At 39.4% G+C, this 22144-nt stretch overlaps 1 protein-coding gene across 3 annotated transcripts in view; it reads left to right on the forward strand.

Annotated features, from left to right (window-relative positions):
- Nucleotides 1–22144, forward strand: part of Tbl1x (transducin (beta)-like 1 X-linked) — a 156664-nt gene that overhangs the window by 109830 nt on the left and 24690 nt on the right. For all 3 annotated transcript variants that reach the window (NM_001437042.1, XM_087599627.1, NM_001437041.1), the window contains 1 exon segment: nucleotides 18305–18399. The gene's annotated coding sequence lies outside the window, so the exon portion shown is untranslated.

Raw genomic sequence — 22144 nt, forward strand, 5'->3', positions numbered from 1 at the left:
ATCACAGCAGGGAGCACAGCAGCAAGCAGGCATAACACTGGAGCAGTACCTTTGAGCTCACATCTGATCCACAGGTTTTGGAGTCTGAGAAGATTTAATTGGGAATGTCTTGGGCTTTTGGAGCCTCAAAAGTCAACTCCCAGTGATATATCTCCTCCAATTAGGCCACACCTCCTAATCATCCACCAAGAATTCAAATGTATAAGCCTACGGGAGGTGGGGGAGTGCATTGTCATTTAGACTAACACAGTATCATCTCGTTAAATTTGGAGAAAATGTATTTGGACTGAAAATATGTGTCCACATCTCTCCTGTCAAGCACACATTCTATGATTTATTTAGCACGTACGCTTGCATTTAGACTGCTTCCAGTTTTGCTTTAGGGGAGATGGCTGGAAATAGAACTGTAGGGCTCTTGAGACAGATTATCAGATTGCTCTCTTCAAAGGTCAAGGAACTGGTACCATGGGGAGGCAGAGATGTTGGAGGAATGGAGTGGAAAAGGGTTACAGTCGGATGAAACAGCTTCCATGTTCACAGTTAACCAGGCCAAGCATGCCTGGAATCCCGTGTTTGCATTTCCTTGAATTCCTTTGATTCTTAAAGGGGTGGAATTTTGGTCTTCATTTGCATTTCTTTTGCTGTACTTGAAAACTCTGAGATTTTCTTGATCTGAACACTATATGGGTTTTCTGTCAGCTGAAGGCACCCTACCTGACATTTGTTGGTACATTAGTCTCTCTGGACTTTAGCTGAGTTGAAGTATAAGAACTGCCTATTAAACAAAGGCTAAAAAGAACATGTTAACAACTCAGTGTGCTAAGACTGGACACAGTGCCTGTGTAGTTAATTATGACACTTCTTTCCTTAAAAGTCAGTACTACATATGACAGTTATAGTTGTTTGCAACTGATATACCTGGAGCCTCCATCTCCTAGATACTAGGAGCTCTAGTGTCTAGTCCTGAATTGGTAGATGAAAAAAATGTATTTTAAGGCTAGAGGTTGGTAAAGTGCCTTCCATACAAGGACATGAGTTCATATCCCTGAGGCTCATATCCCTCAGGCACTACAGTAGTGGGATAGGGAGAAAGGTGGGTCTCTGGAGCTTGCTGAACAGATGGTCTTGCCAATTAATGAGCTTCTAGTTTAGTGAAAAATAAGGTAGAGATCTATGGAGGAGCACACCTAATATTGATTGCTGGCCTCCATGCACACCTACACAGATGTGCACATACCCACAAACAATCCTTAAGCTATACATACACACAAAATAAAGATACTGTTCATTTATTGATATAAATGATATAAAGATACTGTTCATTATTGATTGACATTTATAGATTGAATTATTAGGCAATAAAATATTGTTTTAAAAGTTAGGTTACTTTGACAAGCTTGTTTCTGCTTGACATTAACCAGAGTCCAGTGTTTCCCAAGAAAGTGTATGTGTTGATGTGTCTGGGATTGCATACAAGTTAACTGAATATTTGATGTGGCAAGCTGCACACTGTCTTAGAAGCACTGTTGAAGCTTGCATGTATGACATGGGGAGTACTTCTCTCTTTCTCTGAAGTAATTATTCAAACCTGTGTGTGTGCTTGGGTAAAATTATTCACATGGTAGCTATTAGGAGACTGGAGGGCAACCTTGGGTGTTGGTTTTCTGTACCTTGTTTGTAAGAATGTCTCTTATTTGCAATTTTATATTCCAGGCAGGCAGTATCCCTGGTTCTCCTATATCTACCTCCTGTCTTCTGGTAGGGGCTGAGATTACAGATGCTTGTGTTACTATGCCCAGCTTTAACCTGAGTTCTGAGGGTCTAAATTTAGGTCCTCATGCTTGCATGTCATCACTTCGCCACCAAGCCATCTCGCCTGCACCGTTATTTAGGCTTCATCTAACAGATCTCCTTTTATGGCTTTGCGACATCACACTCTCCAAAAGCAGACCCAGAATTATTCCAGCCTGTTCAGAGCTTGAGCTTTCTTTAAGCTTGGTTTCTTTCTTTCTTTGTAAGAAAGCATCTCAGACCTTGAAATGAAACAGAAGTGTAAGGCAAGGCAAATGATTGAGAAGTTACTGTTGGATTGCTCTGATAATTTTAGAGTAGATCGTCTGTGTTTTACAGTTTAACAGATTTAACTTGTTGATGGTGCTTGCATATTTTTGCTCAAAAGTATGCTGACTGGGTAAGCCAGGCTTTGAGTGAATCATTTCCTGCCAGGTCCAATATAGTTTGAGCTAATCCATGGAGATTAGCTTGTGATTCGATTTTTTTATCAATAGGAATTTGGGTGGTTTCTCCTCATACAGTGAGTATAGACATTAGAGAGGCATACTGTACTTACTCACACCCTTCTTTGAGAATGTGGCACCTAGTGGGTGCTAGTGACTTTGAACTTGGCTACATAGCATCTGTGTGACCTCTGCTACTTTCATCAAGGAACAGACAACTCATGATCAGATTAATCTAAAAGCAAATCTCTTCTTGCTTTTATTTTGTTATTTGTTTTGTTGTTTATTTGTTTCATAACAGGGTTTTGTGTGTGTGTGTGTGTGTGTGTGTGTGTGTGTGTGTGTGTGTGTGTGTGTGTGTAGCCCTGGCCATCCTGGAACAACTCTGTAAACCAGGCTGGCCAGAACTCACAAATATCAACCTGCCTCTGCCCCCCAAGTTCTGAGATCAAAGGTGTGTGCTGCCACCACCACCCAGCAAGCAAATTTCTTGTTGTGCTTTGTAATTTCCATCTCATGAGATGAACTACATACTTGCCATACAGATACATGATGAGTTAGTTGAGCTTTTAAAATTTTTCTTTGTTGGCACAGGGTCCTCCAAGTAGTTTAACTTGTCACTATGAATTAAATACAGCTGTTCAACACTAAATGCCCCACCATTTGAAGACATTTGTTCCTTTGTTCTTTTCGTTTTAGTTGAAAATAGACTACTTTCCATAAATATATTCTGATTATGGTTGTCCTCCCCTACTCCTCCCCATTCTCTTTACTTCTCCACCCACCCAAATCTACACTTTCTTTCTCTCTCTCATTAGAAAACTGGCTAATAATAATAGTTGTAATGATAAATTATAAATTAAAAACAAAAAAGATAAGACAAACAAAAAAAGAGTTAAAGAAAAAGCACAACAAACACATATAAATGCAGATACATACTCACAGACATAGAACACATAGGAATCCCATAAAAACAAAATAAAAAACAATAATGTCTAATCAAAAGACTTTTAAGAATTATTTATTTATATGAGTACACTGTAGCTGTTTTCAGATACACCAGAAGAGGGCTTCAGATCTCATTACAGATGATTGTGAGCCACCATGTGGTTGCTGGGAATTGAACTCAGGACCTCTGGAAGAGCAGTCAGTGCTCTTAACCGCTGAGCCATCTCTCCAGCCCGCTCTCTATCCTATTAATTGAGGCACTCTTTCAGTTGAACCAATACCTTTCCAGTATGGCAATTCTGGCTAGCTGCCTTGCCTTGGGGATCATTCCCCTGTCTTAGCTCCAGAAACTTGTCTTGAAACTCCAGAATTAGTGACAGGCCAACCCACCTACCCAGCATTTATATGAGCACTGGAAACCTGAACTCCTGTCTTCAGGTTTGCACTACAAGCCTTTATCCTCTAAGCCATCTCTGTAGGCCTCACAGCTAAAATTTGTAAGGGTCAAAGAGCTCAAAGGTGGTGGCAGCTCAGTGTAGGAACTACTTGCTCATAACCTTTTATTCTGACACCCACAGCTTCTACCTGCAGCTTGATCTAGTGTCTAAGGAAACTTATAATAATTTAGAATATTAAAAATAACTTCAGAGAAAACTGCCTTTTTATTTTTCCTTGGGGATGACTTTTCTTCTGCCAGAACTCTGTGAGATTATTAATATGTTTCAAACTGGTCAAGGAAGGAGAAAGAAGCTGAGAAGATAGAATTAAAACAGGGATTATATAGCCTTGTAAACATTCACCTTTGGAGGCTGAGAGGTGGCTCAATGGGTAAGAATACCTGTAAAAGCGGAACTGTGGGGGCAGATATAAGAGGATTCCAGGGTATGGCTGGCTGTCAGTCTAGCTCCAGCTTCAGGGAGAGACTCTTGTCTCAGGGAATAGGGTGAAAATGATAGAGTAGGACATTCAGTATCCTCCTCCGGCTTCCATGTACATTTGGGGGCATGCATACACACTTAGACATAGATTACACAGATTTCAAGTGCCTTTCATTATTGCCAGCTACCATTAACTTGTTTCAGAGTCTGAAGTCTCCATTTATGCATTGTTTTCTTCACCCAGTAGGAATTGGAAATCAGCCACAAATGAGAAAGTAGAAAGAAACTAGTAAATTTATATTCTAATATCTGATTCTAGGTTAAATCAGTACCAAAACTTTCTTTTTACTATATAGTACCATGAATTTGAACTTTATCTAGAGACTGGAGAAATGGCTCTGCAGTCAAGATTATGTCCTGTTTTTGCAGAGGACCTGAATTTAATTTCTACACCTACCATGGTGACTCACACACTGTAACTCCAGTTCAGGAGATCCGATGCCCTCTTTTTTTCTCAGAACCCACTGGGCACATCACATGGGCATATACAGGCAGATGCAGCACCATATATATAAAATAAAAGTAAATCTTAAATAGAATTACTTAGTGGGACTAGAGTAAATTCTTTAAGATCACTGACTGCTCCTACAGAGGACCTGGATTCCATTCCTAGAACTTATGTGGCAGCCCACACACTCTTAACTCCAGCTCTAGGCAATCTGACACCCTCTTCTGGCTTCTACAGGCACTGCACACACATGGTACACAGACATGCAGGTAAAAAATACACTTAAACATAAAAATGAAGTTTACATGGTGTATTCCAAGCAATCTAATTTCTATAGACGCGCCTTGTCATATATATTAGTCATGTGAACAGTGTGCGGATTTTGCATATTTATTTTTGTTGTGTGTCTACAGTTACAGTGATGATCTGGTCTGGCTTGAAGCTCTCAGGTTCCTTTTTGAAACTAGGCAAACCAACTCATAAAATGGAAAATACTTTTCAAATGGAAAGTTATTCTATTTTTAGACAAGGGTTAGTGTTAAACTAGGACAAGTTTGTGGTTATTAATGGATTTGGAAGTGGTTCAGGAAGAAAAATGCTGTAGACATATAATTTAAAAATTTGTGTGTGAACCAATTAGAGAAGAATTTCATGACCGAAAAGTTCCCTTTTTCATGTGTGCATTTTATGAGCTTCCACTCACGTATTTTCAGTAAAAATTTTACATCCAAGTTGAGATTTGGTGAACATAAAAAATGAAGACACATTTATTAGTCTTGGAGCTTGAGTAATAGGAAAAAGAAATGAAAAAAGGCGTTAATACTATTTTGGCTGTTTCTGATGTTGAGATGAGGTCTCACTATGTAGCCCAGACATCTCTCAAGGACTACCTGCCTCTCAGCCTTCTGGATGCTGGGATTACATCTGTGCATCAGCATGCCTAGCTTCAAAAAGTAAATCTTTATAGGAGATACAGGGGAGAAAGGGTTTATTTTGGCCTATAGATTTAATAAAATACATTATGGTGGGGAAGGCATGGATGTAGGAACAGGGGCATGACGCAGCTGGCTATATTGCAACCAGACTCAGAAAACAGAAATGACAGCGAGGGCTCAGCTCATTTCCCCCTTATTTGGTTTACTACCCCAACTTATGTAATGGTGCCACTGAGATTCAAGGGTGGGTCTTCCACCTCCGTTTGCCTAATCTGGATAGTCCTTCATAGACCTGCCCAGAAGCTAGCCTAATCTAGTCAAAACACACACACACACACACACACACACACACACACACACACACACACACACCCCACAGGTCCAGAGGGTTACAGAGTTGTCTCCTAGGAGATTCTAGATCTTGTCAAATTGACAATCACTATTAACCATAGTGTCTTATACCTCTGTGACTGTCTCTTTGCTTGACTTTCTGATGGACATTATCTTCTTTGATGATGTCTTCATTTCATCTCTCAGCCTTAACAGATTGGACAACCCAATGACTATTTATTGTGCAGATACTGAATAAAATGCAGGGAAGGTAGCAATGAGCAAACCAGGCAAACCACTTGAATCCTACTAGGTAAAGCATATACCATACATGGCACTTGGCATGTGTTGATTCTCAGAACAGAAACCTGTTTTAAAAAAATCAATGGGATATTTGTGTTTTATTGTGACAATGTTCACCAAAGAAGCATACAGCCTAAATGTTAACATATTGATGGAACAAGGACAGAACTAGGGTCTCAAGCACAGGATGTGATCACTCTACTACTGAGCTCTACTTCCAGCCCTTGCTGAACCATAATTTGTGGTATTATTTTGGTATGCTTGGAGTGCTACAATTTTGACCTGTGTAATTTAAGAAATTTGTAGAGTGTCATTTATCTTTGCTTGGTTGAAGAAAAGAACATTCTTCAGGGTCTCTCTGTCAGTTAAAAGGACAAAAAAGAAAGATTGCTTTTTCCTGTAGTTGCTATAATGATTAGGATATGCCATGCTTCTGTCCACATGTTATCTCATCCTAAATATAATCTGCTCGCTCTGCATATTATTCACATGTATGTTTTCAGTGCTGACCATTCGGCACTGGATAAAAAAATAATTTGTGTGTGTGTGTACATATGTATGCATGTGATAAAGAAAAAGAGACTCATTTCGTGGTGGTAGTCAAGGGAGAGGTTTGAGGGATGGTAACTGGGAATAGCTAGAGGGAAGAATGAGGGAATGATTTTTCTATTACAATTAAAAATATTAAAAGGAACTTAATGCTTTAATTTTTGCTAACTCAGCATTAATTTTCCTTTAACAGAACTTTGTAAATAATTTTAATTATTCTTTTTTTTTTTTTTTTGAGCTGGGGACTGAACTCAGGGCCTTGCGCTTGCTAGGCGAGCGCTCTACCACTGAGCTAAATCCCCAACCCCAATTTTAATTATTCTAACCCAGTATGTTCATTCTTTTTTTTTTTTAGGTTTAAGTGAGGTAGGGGTGTGTGTGTGTGTGTGTGTGTGCGTGTGTGTGTGTGTGTGTGTGTGTGTGTGTGTGTGTGTTCTTTACAGTATTTGAAGGAAAGGTCTAATTCCACACAAAGTGGAAGACTCTAAGATGTGTCCATTAAACCACTAAAAGTTGCGGCACTACAGCAGAAGTCCAATTTAGATTCCTGGTGTTGTCTCTCTGTGAATACAGATCCTGTAGATTTTGCCTAGCTTGGAGCTGTAGATCTAGGAATACTCCATAGTAGTTCATGCTCTGACAAAAAGTCAAGTCAGGGCAGGGCAGGGGAGGCAATCGAAAAAGAAAGAAAAAAACCCTAACACTAGAGCAAATCCTGAATGATTAGCTTCATCAAACCTACCCTCTCACCCCACACAAAAGACTGCTGTCCGTGTAAAACAGGTCCTGGTGGTCTAGGATAGGAACAGGTTGTGATCTCCAGTTCCATCCAGGGTATAATTTCTCTGAAACTCAGAGTTTTTTGTTCATAGTCTTACTGAACCTAGGCTCTGCAATTGATTTTAATATTGAATATGACTATTTGATGCAATAGCAGAATAGAGGGGTGATAACAGGCAGCATAGCTTCAGGCTGCTTTTGCTCTATCCTCCAAGAATAAATTTGAGGCAGATGTGGTTGCAGCAGGTCCTGTAATCCCAGCACTCAAGAGGCTAAGGCAGGCAAACCCATAGTTCCAGGCTATTTCAGACTGCATAACCAGTTTTGAGGCCAGCCAGAACTGCATAGCAAGACCTTGTCGTAGAATAGAAATAAAAGATGTGTGGGGCAGAGAGGGTTAACTGGCTGAGCCAAGTGAGACACCCACATACAAGGCTGTTGACTGCTACACCTGTGTGCAAGAATCAATTGTAGTTGTTGAAGACCTCAGAAGGATAGATGTTTTATTTTTTGTTTGCTTCTTTGTTTTAAGTAAAAAAGTCTTAGTTTTGCTCATTTCAGATGTATCCCCCTTTGTGCTTGGGATTCAACAACTTAGCTTCCTCTTATTTCTGTTAAGCAGGCAATATATTCCCACTGAATTGAAGTGGGAGGTACCCAACGTGAGAAAAGTACCCAAAAGTGAAGGTACCCAACGTGAGAAAAGTCTTCAAAATTCTGATCCTTTGTTCATGATCAATTTGGGAACAAGATTTGTATCCAACTAAGAGGCACTGTCATTTTTGTTTTGTTTTGTTTTCAATCAACCCTATAATATGATATAAATGTCATTCTGGGTATTCTGTGGTGGTTTTTACCCTGGAATATTTCATATATTCCATCTGTGAATGATGTCCTCAAAATGGCATTTTATTTTTAATACTTTTATAATTTTTATTTGTTTGTAGTGTCTATAATGTGTGTTTATTTGTGTGCAGGTATGCACCTCCCATGGTATGCATCTGAGGTCAGGGAACTTCAGCTTGGCTTGGTCATTGCCTTCCACATTTTTTGAGAGAGTCTGATTGTTGACTGCTACATATTCCAGGCTAGTTGGCCTGTGATCTTCTGTCTCTTCTTCCCAAATGTCTGGTAGCCTGCTGGGATTATAGACATAATGCTGCAGTTGGCTTTATGTGGGTGCTGTGGAGCCAAGTTCAGATCTTTATGACCATTGCTTTCCATACTTTAGGGCCACACTTTGTGTTGTATTTGTTGTCAGGAGCATCAAACCTAACCATCACACCTGTATCTGTGTAGCTTACATTTACCATATTGTTTTATTGGAATCATCATCTTAGAACTTGAGACAAATTTTGACAGGCTCAAAGGGAAATAGAGTTGCAAAATTAGCCAACACATTTGGAAGTTAATTTTTATAGGGAATGGGGTATGTGTACTTTCTCTTTTCTGGAACCACATTTGATATTTGTATAAAAGAGTCTGTTTGGGAAAGAGGAAAGGAGTAAAAAAGAGAAAGGTGGGCAGATAAAATCATCTGGGAAAACAGCCTGGAGGAACTGTTCAGAGTGCCATTCATGTAGTCAGATTGGCAAGATGCGTACAAATTTAATTTGAGAGTAAAGATTTTAATGTTCTCTTCCAGAAGGGAAAATCTGCTAGCCTTTTTTTTTCCAATTTGGTTCATTTTGCCTTGCTAAAACCCACTTGCTTCTTCTAAAAAATCAGTATAATTATGTTACACAGAGGACAAATCCATCCCCTTATGTGACCAGTTTAAGTATATTTTAAAAGGTGTGTGCGTGTGCGTGCGTGTGTGCGCTCGTGTGGTGTTGCATCCTCCTGTAGTTTCAGCCTCCCTGTAGGTCTAGTGCTTGGTAAGCGGGATCAGAGGTACCCAGGAGCAAGGTAGCTAGCTAAAATAGCTGAATGGGTCAGGCAGGGGAATTCTGGGTTCAGTAGACTCTGGGGAGAAATCTAGAAAGATTCTTGATGTCATCCTCTGGCTGCCACATGCATGGGTGCCTACATTCATGGTGAATATGCATACAAATATATACCATACATATTAGCATAAAAGAAAAATCACCCAATATTCTGGTGATATATGTGTAGTTATCCTTATTGTGTCCTTATTGTGTCCATATTATGTCTTGACACTGATGACAAACCATGGCGGAGGATCGTAAATATAGGAGCTGCCATAGTTTGAGGTTGAAATGTGTCCCCTACATTTTGTATTACATGTTGATTTCCCATCCCATAATGCTATTGAAGGCATCATGGCCTAATGAGAAGAATTTGAGTCACTGGGGGTGTGTACTTGGAGTGAATATTGGGACCTCCATCCCTTTCTGTCCCTTTATTTTATAAGGTGAACACCTTCTTCCATTGAAAGCTGCCTCACAACAGATCAGAAGGCAGCAGCAATTCTGAGCCCAGACTAGCTGTGACAAAAATTTGATGAGGGCAGTAGCCTAATAAGATGTGTTTTTATTTACAATGACTATGTTGTGGGCTTTTTGTGTGCTTCTTTGTTGCTGGATATCCATAATGTGATCCAAAACTATTAAAAAGCGTAACAGAGGAGCATAATTTGAAAGATACTGAGCATCATTATTTACTTTGATTAAGAAAAATGAGACCCCATTCACAATAGCGGTACATGGTAGAGAACATGGCAATTGTATGTGTTTTCTATTATCCAGCACTCTCCATCTCCTGCCATTATCCTCATTAGTCAAGCTGTGAATGCCTGCATTACCCTCCTTGAAAATGAGGAAAATGAACCTCTCAAATGTCCAATGTGACTGCCAAGTTATTGTTCAGTCTCCTTGCAATAGAGTGCTGTTTTTATATGATGTGACATTTGCTTACCAATCATGCTAGATGTAGGCAGAGCTGTGTAGCATCCATAAATCAATCCATGTTTTGTTTCTTCATTTGTTGAGGCTGGGGTTGTAGTTCGTGACAGTCTTTCTATGTAGTCCTTGCTATCCTGGATATATAGGTTGTTGCTGTGGTCCCATATCCTACTATGTTGATCAGGATGGCTTTGAACTCATAGAGGTCCATCTACTTGTGCCTCCCAAATGCTTGGATTATAGATGTGAACCACCAAGACAGGCACTTTTTTTTACCTTTTTTTTTTCATGTAGCAGAGACTGGTTCCAAGCTCTTGATCCTCCTGCCTCATCCTCATAGGTTTTGGATTATAGGTATGCAACACCATACTGAGTTTACATTTCCTCTTTTATGTTCTTTGTTTTTATTATAGGTATGAGAGAGAGAGAGAGAGAGAGAGAGAGAGAGAGAGAGAGAGAGAGAGAGAGAGAGAGAGAATATGCATGTATATGCATGCCTGGATGCATGTATGGTGGTCAGAGGAATCCACAGGTGTGGGTTTTCATCTCCATCATGTTTGAGATGGGGGTCTCTAATTTATTGCTTCATTCTCTAAGCCAGCTGTCCTATAAGGTTGCAGGGGTCCTCCTGTCTCGATACAAGAGTGCTGAGATTACAATTTTTGATGCTGTGGTAAAATTCTGTGACAAAAATCAACTTGAGGGAGGTTCCATAGAGATGACTTTGCAGTTAAGAGCCCTGTTTCTCTTACAAGGGACACAGGTTCAGGTGTGTCCACATGATGGATGATTCATTACGTCTATAACTCTAATATGATGCCCTCTTCTGATCTCTCAGGACACCACGCATGCATACATTGTACAGACATATATGTAAAGGGAAAACATTCACACATATATATAATTGATATTTTGAAAGCAACTTGACGGTTAAGTGTATTTTCTGGCTCATAGGTCAAAGCTACAGTCCATCTTGGTAGGGAAATAAAAGCCACAGAAACTTGGGTTCGTTGATTAGTTTGTATTTATAGCTAGGAAGCTAAGAGATCAGTTGGCATTGTCTTTTTTTTTTTTATACAGTCCAAGACACAGCCCAAGAAATGATGCTACCCATTTTCATAGTGAGTCTTCCCTACATCAGTTAACCTTAGTCTATTGATATCATTTCTTACAGGCATGCCCAGAAGCCAACTAATCCATCATAGGTAGGCCTGGAGACTTGTCTCCCAGGTGACCCCAGAACCTGTCAAGCTGAGAATTAACACTATCTACCACATATGTTAATATGAACGTACAGGAATTTATTAATATAATAACATGTGGATAAGTGTGATTAATATATGAAGATTCTCAGTGATATCATAGTAAGCATGACATATATCAATACCATATATGTGCACTAGTAGAAAACACATGCATACATAGTATGTTATGTATTTTCATAACATAAATGGGACCTGGCTAGTTATCAGTTGTATTATTTCAGTACAGCATTTAGTACTGGTCATTCATTTTGTATTTCTATGACATTTTCTCCATTTCTTCCCCCCTTCCCCACTTCCTTTCCTCTATACTTTAATGAATTAGGTATTTTTACAATTTTCCCCTTTGGTTAGCCGTATTTTATTTTCTCACTTTTTGCTGTGTCCTTCTAATATTTATAGCCGTCAACTTGGTCATCCTCTATATCTGGTGATCTGTTGTTATGACTTATTGATGATAAGACATAGCAATTATTCCAAAGCAGTTCTTTGGTACAACTTTGTCATTAACATGAAAACAGATTTGCATACTAATGAGATGGATATGCTTGCTGTTACATAAAGAATTAAATCATAATGTGGTAGGTTGTAGAGCATCTTCAGTGATTTTCAAAGTTGATCAATATTTTGAATTTAAAATCTTCAGTGCCAAGAATGTCACTTTGAATAAATACATAAGCACAAAATATTTAACAACGGCATTTCAGAAATTTTTGGAAATTCTGTCCTAACCAAAGTCCCACCACCACCACCACCACCACCACCACCATCATCATCATCATTTTAACGAAAATATGTCATCTTGGGAGATGGCTCGGTGTTCAGAGCACTTGCTTGGCAAGTGTGAGGACTTGAGTTTGGATCCCTTCCTGTAATAATTCCATACTGGGAAGATAGGGACCTGGGATTTCCCAGAGCAAGCTGGTTAGCAAGATAATTAGTGATCTCATTGAGATTGCTTCAGTCAATAAGGTGACAGAGAAATGAAGGATGATTCCTGGTGTCTACCTCAGGGCTCCACACACACAGTCAAACATGCATATACACACGTGTACAAAACATATGAAAGTGGGGGAGAGAGAAGAAACTCAAACATCATTTTTTAATATTAGACATCTGAAAATATACTAACTTGATACTGGCATGCTAAGGAATGATGTAGGAAAATACGAAGTCTTTGCTTTTCATAATTAAGCCGTGCTGTGTCTATAAAAGCTGGAAAAAGCACCGCAGTTCATAACATATATCAGTCTAAAACTTGAGTGTGTAGTGATGACATGGGCAGTTTGTGTCTTATAATTTTAAAAGCAAGATCACAGTGAGGTTACACACAGGCAGCATGGCCAAACCTTACTGGGAGCCCCTTGTATTCTTTACAAGTTTGACTTTGAATTGATTCGTGGTTGTGCGTTCAGAAACCTTGAACTATTGCCAATTATTTTTGGTAAGCCCTGATTTGGCTACATGATACCATAAGGGATCATACTTACAGCTTAAGAAGTTATGGTCTGAAGGAAGGGTATTCCAACATAATATAAAAAACAAAATATAATAGTAAGGTGATCTGAGGCGACAATTCAGATATTGTCAATTTTTACCTTCCTATGACCATGAGTAAAAGAAAATCGAGAGTGGTGGCCTGATTTTAATTCCCAGTGAATAAAGGTTCACAGAGAACTGCCCTACTTCTTGGCACTATTATTACACTTATTTTTTTAAGTCATTAGCATCTTGGCATACTTTGGTTTTGGTCACATTGTCATAAAATGTTGAGCTTGCAGAGCCTATTGGGAAATACACATTGGTTTTATATTTCATTTGGAGAAAACATGGACTGTGTGTGTGCGTGTGTGCATTGTTCCTACTTCAAAAAAAAAAATAAGAGTCTCTCTCACTGTTCTGGAGTTCATCTCCACCTGGTCTCTCCTAACGTTGCTTGATTTCCCTCGAAGGGAAATCACTCAACACTTACAACATGGTGCATGGCCATAAAAAGGAATGAGGTTAGATCCTTGCTGCTGAAGGAAGAGCTTTGAAATATGGTCAGTGAGAAGCCAGACACAGATGGTCACTGTGTATGTGTATTTATGAAATGCGTTGAGTAGGCAAATCCACAGGCTTGAGTATCCAACTAGCAGCTCTGATATTTCCAAGAGGAGTGGTGGAATGATTGGGAATAGGTGGAAAGTTTTCCTTTAGTATGATAAAAGTGTTTTGTGGGTGGTGGTTCCTTGAGATACTTAAGGTACTAAATACCACTAAACTGTACATTTTCAAAGTGATTAATTCTATGTTGAGTGATTTTATTTTACTTCAACTAAAACCAAAGAACAATCTTGAAGATGCTGGGTTATAATTAGTGATAGGGAGCTTGAATTGGGATGTTCTTATTGTATTGAGTACATGAATACTCAGTAAATGGTAAATTTATTCGTGGTAATCAGTCTTGAAGGCAGGATTTCCTCTTGTGAGAAAAATACTTTGAACTTTGGTATCATGTTTAAAGAGAACTCTTTTAATTGCTAATGCCCTTCTCATAGGCTGAGAATGTGATCCTTTGAGAGGAACACACTTTTACTTATCATTTACTGCTTATCTGTTATTTCTTATATGCAATTTGAAAGGTCTGCATGATCATACATGGCCCAGTGGATGAACCATTTACTTATACAAGGATAAGAACCAGGCTTTGAGCCCCAGAACCTACATAAAAACTAACTATAAGCCTGGTATGCAAGAGGTTGGGGGATCCCTGGAGTAAGTTGTCTAGTTAGACTATCTCAATGAGAGACTGTCTCAGTAATGTGCAGAGCAACCAAGGAAGTGATCTAATGTCAACTTCTGGCTTATGGTGAATGTCAACACATTCACATGCATGCATGCACACATGCACAAGTACCGAAAAGTTTATGCCTGGGCTTCTGGTGGGCTAGGTGTTGTGGTGCATGCCTTTAATTCCAGTGCTCACTGTGCAGACAGTACCTTCACCTGAAATCCCACTGGTAGCCTATGATGGCTGTCATTCCCAGAGCTCATTTGTTATCCCAAGGACTCTTTATAGCACACATTTGTGATCCCAGCACTTGTCCACAATCTATGCCCTCTGGTCTTGATGCTTCTCTAAAGTCCCCCATAGTTCTAGTATTTGCCTGTAGCCAGTACCCTGGAGATTGAAAGAGTAAGATTGTGAATTAAAGGCCAGCCTGAACTGACTGACTGACTATCTATCTATCTATCTATCTATCTATCTATCTATCTATCTATCTATCTATCTATCTGATATCTCCAATTCAAAACAACTAACTAGATAAAATAAAAATTCTTTATAGTATTTTTTAAATATGCAGTCTTGTTCTGAAGCACTGTGAAGTAACAAACAAGGTTTAGAGCAAAGTGGGAATGGAGAAACTTACCTATTTGACTTTAGAATGGACCCTAACAGAGGGTGTTCTTGAGATTGGACATATGGCCACATTTGTGACTTCTCAATAGTAATTAAAGAGTTAGAAGTTAGAAAAGTAGGTGAGTGCTGGCTCATGATCACTCAAATAGGACATTAGTGTATTGAGATGTCACATCAAGGGTATAGAAGGAATACTTACTGAAAATCCTGTAGCCCCAGGATAGAGAAGGCTGAAGTAGAAGGATAATCATGTTCAGGGCTAGTCTGCATCATTATACTGTCCCAAAAGAAAAATCGAACTGGGCGGGGATGCCTAGAATGTTTGAGTCTCTGGATTCCAACCCACACAGGAAGGATTCCAAACGAATCTTTCTGAACTCTAGTATCCTTGTGAAAATATTTTACTCCTTCTGGTATTTTGCAATAAAGTCAGTCAGGAAGAAAACAAATGTGGTAGAGAGATTGTGTAATTGCTGTGTTAATGTGTGTCATCAGCTACTGCAGAGCTCTGTGAACATACATGATCTAAACTCCAAGCACTTCCCCTCCTTCAGATTACATTTACTGTACATATTCTATGTCCAAACATATTGAGTCCAGCCTAGAAATTAACATGGGATGACATTCTTCCTCTTAGCTGGAAACATAAAAGTGCATGCTTTGGATAACATGACAGAGGGAAATACAGGATACAGTGGGGGTGGGGGGCGGGCTGGGAGGTACATTATGCCCCTGGAGTTTTGTGTCCAAATTAGGGTATCAGCTAAACAGTGAAAATACAAGTCTTTTAGTTATTTTTCTATTATTCAGAAAATGTCCTGACCAAGGCAAACATCCTTAGTCTGGAACTCACTGATGGAGCTAGACTGTTTGGCCAGTGAGCTTGAATGATCTGCTTTTCCTTACCCAACAGCACTGGAGTTACAGAAGTTCACTGCCATGCCCTGGTTTGATATGGGTTCTGGGGACCTGAGCTGAGGTCCTAGTGCTTGCAAAGCTATCACTTTCAAACTGAACCATCTCCTCAGGCCTAAGAATACCAACTATTGATGATGGTTCTGTTTAGGTACTTACTAATCATGGGGAGATCCATCTAAAATAGCTATTGGAATGTTTAGTTTCTTGTTTTGATTTATTGTTTTCAGTAGTCCACTGATTTATTTTTGACAGGTTGTATAACCAGAGAAATTAACCAAAATCATAATTTCCGTGTGTACGTGTGTGTGTGTGTGTGTGTGTGTGTGTGTGTGTGTGTGTGTGTGTTGATCACACACAGATGATAAAATCAATTAGGCTTACACAGTTTCACAACATATATAAAAGATAGTCTTCAGTTTTGAAACTCTGATTTGTGAGTTACCATCTGTTTTGGACCAAGGGAAATAGAAATTCATTTCTAAAGTTTTTTTTTTCTGAACAGCTTGTAATAGGAACTGTTAGTATATTAATTACTTATTGAATTATGATGGGGTTTAATCTTTTAATTTACAGGCAATTTGGAGCTTATTGTGGTGACAGCTGCTTATATTTTGATACTTTGTAGCATTTAGCTATTTCATCGTAAGGCTTATCCTTCTCCCACCCCATAATTTACAGCTTACCCTAAGCTGTCATTTGCTTCCTCTTCAGCTTCCTTTAAAGAGTTTTGTCCTTTTTCCACTATTTTTCCTTTAAAAAGGACTTATTTATTTTTGATTTTATTTATGTGTGTGTTTGTCTGCATGTATATATAGGTATCACATGAATGCAGTGCCTGAGGAAACCAGTATTCTCAGGAAAGAGAGTTACAGATAATTGGAGCTGCCATTGGGTACTGGGAACTGACTGAAGTCCTCTGCAAGTGCAGCATAGTACTCTTACCTGCTGAGCCATCTTCCCAGCCTCTATTTCCCAGTGGATTTTTTTTCCTAACAAAATTTGGTTTTATTTTATAAGCATAACCCTTTGTACCTGATTCTTTCTGGTTTGGTGCCTTTTAATTTCCATTCAGAGATTTTGTAGGTGAATTTTGTATGAATCTTATTTTATTTCTAAAATCCTTATACGTTCTTTCTTTTTTAGTATGGGAATGAAACTTGGAGGCCTGTGAACTTGCTTGTCAAATCTCTTTCATTTCCTTCTGTTAAACAGCAGAACCTTAAACTTAACTCTATAGGAATGATTTGCTTGAATTTCCTGAAAACAGTTTATGATGGTAATAAGCAGCAACTTTCCTCACAGTTTCACTGGGGGCTTTAAGTTACAGTAAACCTGTACCTTTTAGCTATTACTCAAGATGATTAAGAACTTGAGAAGCAGGAGTTCAATTTCCTTGGTTGTTCTATTTTCTGATGGTTTTAGATAGATTAAACTCTAGGGAACTGGATTCATTCACAACTAAGGAAATTTTGCAAGGCACATCACATTAGGAAACTGCTGGTTCGATGATTTGTGTTCCTAGTTACTGAAAAAAATATATTTTATGTTATTTTTTTCTGCAAAATCACTTCAGGCTCTGTAAGATAGTTCAGAGGCTAAAGGTCCCCACCAGCAAGCTTGTTGGCTGAGCTCAGTTTGACCCCAGGGATGCACAGTGGAAGGAGAGAACTGATTTTGGAAAGTTGTCTGTGCGTGCTGCAAGTACACACACAGACACACACTAAATAAGTAAGCAAGTAGGTTTAAAAACTCCAGGAAGAACTCTTTGCAATGGCAGTTCGCGCAAGCACTGCTCATAAGCTTATCATGGGCCTGGGGTAGAATTCAGGGGTAGAGCTCTTGCCTGGCTTCTGCACTGCTGTAGGTTTTTCCTCTAGCACCAAGAGAAACAAAAGAATAAAGACATATTAGTTGATGACGTCTTTGCTTTTAAAGGACTCAAAGATAAGATATAATTTGCAAGCATGAGGTTAACAAGCAAGGTAGATGTACCGTAAATGTTCTGCATGGGTATCTGAGATGTCTCTTTACTTCATTGTGCTGTCTTTACCTGAGGGTGTATACACATTGTCAGCTGCATACAGCACTGTCCTAAAAACCAAGGTGCCTCCTAGGACATTATTATTGAGTAATAGCAGCAGCAAGATCTTTGCTAATAGTGATTTTTGTCATTGGTACATGTGTGATAATGCCTGGCCAGCTATTTTAATGCCTATTACATTTTTAATTCTTTGCATCTAGAGCCTGTATCTTCCTTTAAAAGGAGAAGACAAAAATGATGAACAAATGTAAAATTTGACTTAGGATGAGAAGGCTCTCTAAAGGAACAGGAGGGAAGAGATGTTTATATGCCGTCATGGATTTTTTTTTTCTTTCTGTTTCTATGTAGGGTGGTCCTGGACTTTGTGCACACCTCTCAAGTTCTGTGATTGGATGCTGGGTAGCCCACTGCTCCAGAGGTCTACACATGCACTCACTGTGACGGTAAGAAGCCTCCTTCCATGGGGTCACTCGACCTTGTGCCTGCAAATCCATTTGAGAAGTAGGCCTGCGTTCTGCAAAGCTCTGCACTTGTTTCCAAATTGCATTTAATAAAGAAATTGCAGGTACTTCAGCTAAAATTGAAGGAGAGAGAGAAGCTGGAGTATCAGTAGCCTATTGGGGCTTTCATGCTTACTTTTTACCTTAGATGACCCTCTAAGACTTTCAGATTTTGGCTGAGCTAAAGTAAACTTCTCCAAGTGTTACAGTGAGGAGACAACACCTTCAAAAATCAACCTTTCTTGTCAATATCATGAGCTACAAGTAAACTGTCACTTTTATTGGAATGGGACACAGGAGTTTACCTTTATTTGGATCCCACATGTGAATTCACTGCTTCATTAGTTTGTGAATATGATTTGTGTCTGTCTGCAGACTTCTGGCTGACTTTGAAATTTTGTAGGAAGTTCATGCAGATTCCCCTGCATAAATCTAGTCACAGGCCAGGATTTACCAGACAGCAGACAGTGGTGTGTGTGCCAACTGATCACTTGAAATACACATCCACCATATAACTGATGCTAGGAAGTGGTTAGGGGTACAGCTCAGCTGCACAGCATCTACTTATCATGGACGTAGCCCCAGGTTTCATCCTGAGCACTGTAACAGAAAATAAATAAGCAGACAAGTAAATAAGTGTTGCTTTTGCTTTGAGAGTTTTGTTTTATTTGCATATTTTTATATGTTCAGCTACACTTTTAATGGCTTTTAGTAACGCTTATCCCACTTTTTAAAAAATCTCACAAAATTTATTATGTCATTTTCAGAACATAAAACTCTTCCGAAGGACTCAGGTTTTATTCCCAACCTTGAGCTTAGCAGCTCACAAACACCTGTAACTCCAGTTCCAGGGAATCTGATGTTCTCTTCTGGTGGGCATCAGGCATACATGAAGCCCACAGACACACATGTAGACAAAACACCTACACACATAAAATAATAAAATTCAAAGCTCCCAAATTTTTGATAGATATAGTAGCTGCTTTCAAAAAGATTAATAGTTCTTTACTAGTCCAGATCTGGAACTATTATATAGCAAGAAACTCTACCCCAGAATAAATACACCAAAGAAACAAAACATGTCCATACAAACTCTTGCATGACAGTATTCGGGACATCATTTTCCAGAGCAGGCGTTATGGTTCTTGTTCTAGTAAAAATCAACTGTTTCCTGTTGTAGAAATGGAAAAACCTGCCTTAGATTAGGAAAGACCAAGAGAGATTAGGGGTTGGGTTGTCATTTTATTAGGCTGTTTTATTGTTACTAAAAGGAAATGTGTGAGGCTGGCTACTTACTCAAATATAGAAGTTTGTTTAGCTCATAGTCTGCTACATCATACATAGGTAGGTCTGACTCATATGAGGGCCCTGTAGCTGCACTGTCTTTGTGGTCATCACATCACACTGGTAGCAATTTGTGTAAGAGAAATTACATCACAAGACCAGGACACAGAGAAAGGGAAGGGGTTCAGTCTGTGACCTCAGGAAGCCTTGCCTTTTAAAGGCCCACTACCACACAGCTCTCAACATCTAAATTCTTGGGGAACACATTCAAACTGTTGTATTCAGTTGACAGTGATTAGCAAGCATCTTCTAATGGTTTATATTTTGTGGGTCAGGAAACCTATGTGGAAGCCATTTGAACTTGCTGGATGCCAGTCAGCTTGTATATATAAACTCTGGTGATAGGCACTGGGTTGCTAATGTCAAGCTGGTGAAGCACAATGGTTTCTCATCTGTTGTAGCTGTTTTGAATTGGAGATAAAATCTCCACTCTCAGAGACAGGTTCCACAAGGCTCTTGATATGAATACCTTACAAAGAAGAATGCTCTGCTTTCTGGTATCAGGGCTGAGATTGAGGGACCCTGCTCACTACTGCTATTGCCTTTTTATTTTATTTTACATTTCAGGTATTATCAGTCTCAGGGCCGGGAAGATGGCTCAGGTGGCAAAGTGCCTACCCATCATATGAACATAAAGGACCTGAGTGGATTCCTATTACCCAAGTAAAAATTGGGTGCAGTGAATATTGAATATAACAATGTCAGTGTGCCCCCAAGGATTCAGATGCTACGGGCGCTGGGGCAGTGGACATTTAAGAGTCATGGCCTACTGAGCTCACTAAATGACTTCTCTTCCCTCCTCTGTCTCTTGGTCTTGTGATATTCTTATGTGCTCACTTGTAAACCTTGTCCTAAGGCAGGGGGAGAACTGGTAGATCCTAGAAGCTCACTGACTACCCAGTCTACCCCAAATGGAAATTTCCAGGTTCACTGAGATACCCTGTGCCAAAAATTAAGGCAGAGAACAAAAGAGACCGACATCTATTTCCTGCCTTTGGCTTCCAAATATGCACACACATATGTGCCTACACACATAGTCTACATAAACACCACACAAAGTATTATCAGTCTTGAACTAACTATAGTGATGTACTTCTTTAACCCCAGGATGCAGGAAGCTGAGTTAGGAAAATTGTTGGTTTAGGGCCAGCCTGATGTATATAAACAAGACCCTGTCTCAAAAAACAAACAAGCAATAAAACAAAACCACAAAAATGTTATCAGTCTTTTGATTGTGGAGTTTAAACTGCTAAACCCATAATCACAGAACTTAGTGCCTGTGTATGCAGGTATAGAAAAGAGGCTTCTCAGATTTTATGATGTGAGTGCTCCCAACAGGTTCTTGTACTTGAATACTTGGTCCCCAGATATGATACTGTTTTGAGATGTTGTGGCACTTTAGGAAATGAGGCTGAGGTAAAGGAAGCACCAAGCTTCGGTGGTTATAGCTGAACATGGTTCCTAGACATGCTTAGGCTTGTCTGTTGGTACCATCCAAGCCACCTGATTTACCAGTCTTGGGGGAGAAAAGAAATCTTACTGCTTGGCTTGTGCATATCCTTCACTAGTGTGAAGTGGGCTTCCATAGCAGATGTCTGCTCTTAACCAGGTAAACATGTCCAAAAATGTTTACTTCTGGGTCCGCCTTCTGCATTCCCTTTGTGTAACATTACCATCTGTCATGGATGTCATGGGGTCTAGCTAGCAGAAAACCTCAGGACGGCAAATTTTAATCAACCCAATAAGGCAGCCAGGCACAATACAACCCACTTTGGCATGCTTTTTGGTGAAAATAATCTCATTTGAAAACCAGAGTTCTTTTTCTAACAGAAGACTCTTTTACCAGCCCTGTATTTAAGTTTTTGCCAGATTTTAATTATATTTAAAAAAATATAGGCCAGTTAATGTTTACAATATAAAATGGAAAATTCAAAAAGCACACAGATATGTAAATGCAACAAAAATGTCCCTATAGAGCTAGTTATGAATGAAGAGGAGGGTGTAAACACACAAAGCAAGATGTAGTACCATGCATGCATCACCTTTTTCTGTTGACTGATTTGTGCATGGGTGATGAGAGGTGCATGTATGTTTAAAAGTGCGGTTGCTCATGTAATCAGGCAAGACCAGAGGTCCGTGTCATATGCTCTATTGCTACTCCAAATTTATTCTTTGAGTCTCTCACTGAACCTGGTTTGATCCTTTGCCATGGCCTGCTGATCATCAAGTCCTGGCTCTGCCTATCTCTGTGCCATAGTACTGAAGTAACAAGAATATACTCCAGCATGCCAGTCCTTTACATGGACTCTGGGAATCTGACCTAAGGTCCTCATGTTTGCGTAGT

Source organism: Rattus norvegicus, chromosome X, assembly GCF_021556685.1.
Source record: "Rattus norvegicus strain SHRSP/BbbUtx chromosome X, alternate assembly SHRSP_T2T, whole genome shotgun sequence".
In the NCBI taxonomy this organism is placed as follows: Eukaryota; Metazoa; Chordata; class Mammalia; order Rodentia; family Muridae; genus Rattus; species Rattus norvegicus.